The sequence below is a fragment of the Hibiscus syriacus genome, unplaced genomic scaffold (assembly GCF_006381635.1).
Source record: "Hibiscus syriacus cultivar Baekdansim isolate YM2019G1 unplaced genomic scaffold, ASM638163v2 tig00003721_pilon, whole genome shotgun sequence".
NCBI classification, from domain to species: domain Eukaryota; kingdom Viridiplantae; phylum Streptophyta; class Magnoliopsida; order Malvales; family Malvaceae; genus Hibiscus; species Hibiscus syriacus.
Window position 1 is genome coordinate 1267920 of NW_024061981.1, and position 4165 is coordinate 1272084.

General features: G+C 39.3%; 1 non-coding gene across 1 annotated transcript; it reads left to right on the top strand.

The window, feature by feature from the left end:
• Nucleotides 1-2877: 2877 nt before the first annotated feature.
• On the top strand, nt 2878-2984 carry LOC120182820. Its single transcript, XR_005521873.1, has one exon. It is a non-coding gene; the product is annotated as a small nucleolar RNA R71 (small nucleolar RNA).
• The last annotated feature ends 1181 nt before the right edge of the window (nt 2985-4165 follow it).

A 4165-nucleotide genomic window follows, 5' to 3' on the forward strand; every position in this document is an offset into this window, starting at 1 on the left:
CAGGAAATGCCATGGCATAGCGGAGTGTCCCTCTATAGATATGCCGAGGAATTTATTCACAACTTCATTGTTTTTAACAAGTGGGTTTTCATCATTCAAAGTTTTATGCCACGACATTCAAGAATTCTCTTATAAAAAATTTCTAAGTTCCTCAAGCATGGAAAACATACAATCGTGTATTCAAAGATTTCAAAGAAGTAAGTCCTACGGTTGGTTCTATCATCCTCAACCAATCATGTACATTCAATCCTAGCCATCAAGAATTTTTCATCATCGAGCATCCTTAATTTAATCCAGAAAACTAATTCTACATTTACTAATGTCATGGCATATTCATTATACTAATACTATAATGCAATGATTTGGGAATCCTACCTCCCCCAAACTTGAGAGAAGCATTGTCCTTAACACTTACTAAAAACTAAGGTGAAAGTAAACTACATGCTATGAAATGCAATGCAATGCAAGGTACCTCGACTTCATGCTTGTGGTAGTGCGGCGATCGTGTGACGGGTGCGCTTACGCAGTTGTGTGGGGCTAGAATGTTCAAAGCCTGTTGATGGCACATCAGGGGTAGTATTGGGGCCTTCTGGGACTGTGGAAAGTTGAGGCTCCTTACGCCTAGACACTTTTTAAAACGGCATCGACTCATGTGCAAAGGAAATTGCTGCGACATTTCCAATTGTGCTACATCATGTGACTCCGTGAACTACAGTGGTACTGTTAAAGTTGGTAGTTAGGGCTCAGTCTCTTTTCTCTCAGTTGTAGGCATAGTGTGAATTTAGTCAACATCTTTCAGCTTCTCCTCATTAGTTGGTTGGGGAGCATCTGCTAATACTGTGGCATCCGTAGAAGCACACAACAGTGTATCATATAAGATTGAAAGATCAAGAGCTACATGCAGAAGGAGCTCCATGAAGGCTATTGCCACAACCTCGTCCCTTTTCTTGATATAGGAAATGAAGGTCGTCAGGTAGTTGGTCAGATTCGCAGCTTGGTTCTGGGTCTGCTTGGCCAGAAGTGTTGCAATTTACCATGGCATTTGTACAGATGGGTGGACATCATCAATAATGTCATCATTTGTGTCAATACCAATTGAGTATTCTTTCTAAGTGGGTGTAGCTTCTGTAGGGGTTTTCCCTTGTCCACATGTTTGGGTGCCTGTTCTTTCTGAAACATCTTAAATTGTTATGGCATTTTTGTCGCGTTCTATCGGAGCACCAATGTAGAACAAAATGCCCACACATATAACAACTCCACCTTCAAAATATTTTTCCCTGGCATTTCGCGTCTTTCACATCTAAATTGTAGGACCTTTGCAGTAGTCCTCTCTTCTTTAAAGTGCTCTCCGCATGAGCTGAATAGTAGTGGAATGAGATCTTTTTCGCTCCTTTTTGCTTTGGTAACTTGAAAACATTTGGGCAGCAAATTCATTGAAGAGGTCGAGGTCATCCCTATGCCTGTAGCCACCATCGTGTATGAGCATGTTCTTTCCTAGGCTAGTTAAGTAAGGAAGAAAAATAACACTAACAAGAAAATTGACAATATTAACATACCATAAAATTGCCACGACAAATAATAATTTCTCATTAGTGAATTTTTCCTTATTCTCCATTTCATTCCTTAATTCTTTTATAATTTCTAGCCTAGACATATGGGCAGTTACTTGAGGATTAGGATGAGTAATTTCAATAGAATCCAAAGGTTTAAATTTCATACTTGGTCTAGCTATGGATGAGCTAGACTAACTCATCTCCTTTGGAATATCCTCGAGCTGCTCTTCGTCTTCTTCAACAAGCTTCAAGTGATTATCAGTGCATAAAAATTTATTGTGGAAAAATCCTGCAGCTTTCCTTTGGTCATCAAATCCTACTAATGAGGGTTTTTCTTTTACCATGGTAAAATTTTATTGTCTTCATTGGCTGCACTCTTCGAACCCTCATCATTGTTTTCCATCGAATGTGAATCTTCTTGCACCTTCGGATCTTCGTGCACAATCTCATGACTGAGCTCTCCGAGCCTTCTCCCCAAACTTAGCATCTTTGTAGATTTTGATGTCACTCTTTAAGGTGAATATACCATAATGCTCCTTGTCTTGAGCTTTAGTGACTTGAGTATCACTAGGAAGACTGCCATGTGGGTGAGATTGTAATGCCGTGGCAATTTGACCAACATGACCCTCCAAGGCCCTTAAAGACGAGTTGTGACTTTGAAGCAAAGCTTCTTGGCTTTTTATAGAGGTCGCATGGTCATGCAGTATGGTCTTCGTGGTTGTTATAAAATCTTGCATTTGGCCTCCAAAGAAATTGTGTTGGATGAAGATGGTACTCCCTCGTTATAATTATGCCATGACATATTCGTTTGAAAACCCTGGGAGTCACTGAAGTTCTGCTGCCTTGTGGGTTGACTAGCATTACTGGTTCCTTGATTTCCCCAATAGAAGTTTGGACGCTGACACTATCCAAGATTGTTAGAATATTGGTTGTTGTTGCCTCGATTATAGTTCTCTACACAGTTGATGGAATCTAGATTGGTCGGACACTCGTTCTCATTGTTATTGCCATGACATAATAGACATGCTGAGTTGGCTACCTTCACTTCTTTCATCTCACCTGATTGTTGCAAATTCTTCAACATATTAAAAGTTGGATGGACACGGAATCCATAGTATCCAACTTAAATGTCCCAGGCGCTTTTCGCCCGGCTCTAAGCCTTGAAGATGAAAACTGATAATCATTGTTGGCAATCCTATCCAGAATGTTGAATGCCTCTGCAGGTGATTTATCTAGCAATGTCCCATTTGTCAAGGCATCTAGCATCATCCTCGTGGGTGCATTGACTCCATTGTAGGACATCACAGCTTGAGTCCAATCGTGGAATCCATGATTGGGGCACTTGCGAAGAAAACTTTTGTATCGGTCCCAACATTCATACATATACTCTTCATCGTCTTGGTGAAAAGATGATATGGCATTTCTAAGATGGTTGTTCATATTGGATTGATTATGCCATAGCAAAATATTTTTTCACAAGTCAGCCCAATATCTTATCGAGCCGGAAGGTAATACATTGAGCCATGCCCTGGCGTGATCTTTTAAAGAATATGGAAATAACTTCAATTTCAATATATCTTCATGCACACCTTGTTGTCGAAAGGAGTCACAGACCTCCAAAAATGCCTGAACATATTACCTTGTATCATCATGAGGAGCACCACCAAATTATCCAATCAAGTCCAACATGTCGAACATGACCGGTTTGAGCTCGAATTGGGTTACCTGAATCTTGGGAGCTACAATAGCAGGTTTTAGGTCGTCCAAGGTGGGAGCTAAGTGATCTCTAATAGTTTGTGGTTGAGCAATATTCCCAGCATTTGGAATTGTCGTGTCATTTAGAACTGCATGATCTTTCACTTGATTTTGAACACGAGCTTCAGGTTCAATATAAAATGATGGTTCTTTGGGTCTTTTACGGATCATGCGACAACGTAACACCTGAAAAAGGTAAACACAAAAACAAGTAACTATGTACAAAGAAAAAAATGAAACAGTTCAATAACTAAACTCAACATCATTAATTGCCAATCCCCCACAACGGCGCCAAAAAATTGTCCGCTATTTGTGAGTACTAAATATGGACACAAAATATGTGCAAGTATATACAATCAAACAAGTAATACAGTGATGAGTGAGTGTCGTATCCACAAAGGTTGGAGAGATCTTGAGTAAAGTTTATACACTATTCTAAAGTAACTAAGTATAGCTAATGGTATTCACAAATGAGAATGCTGTGACAAAATGAAATGTATGTTGTGGAAATGGAATGATGGTAATATGGTAGCAGATCGAGATGTTGTGGAAAAATGGATAGAAATGTCGTGTCAAATTATATTGTGTTTAGTGCAATCAAATGGAAATGCAAAGGCAAAATAAAATGTAAATATAGAATTTAATTACTAGGACTTTAACTTCCTCACACGACAAGCTACTATGAGAATGAATGATAGGAGTCACTTAGGAAAATCTAAGTCTACTTCTCAGAATGGTCTTAATTCTACGCCTTATCTACCTGACAGAATTTACTAGGGTGCCCTATGTTATCTCTAGTAAGGGACTCGATAGATTGAATATGCCTTGGAAAAATCGGTTGGCGTAAACCTCTGTAG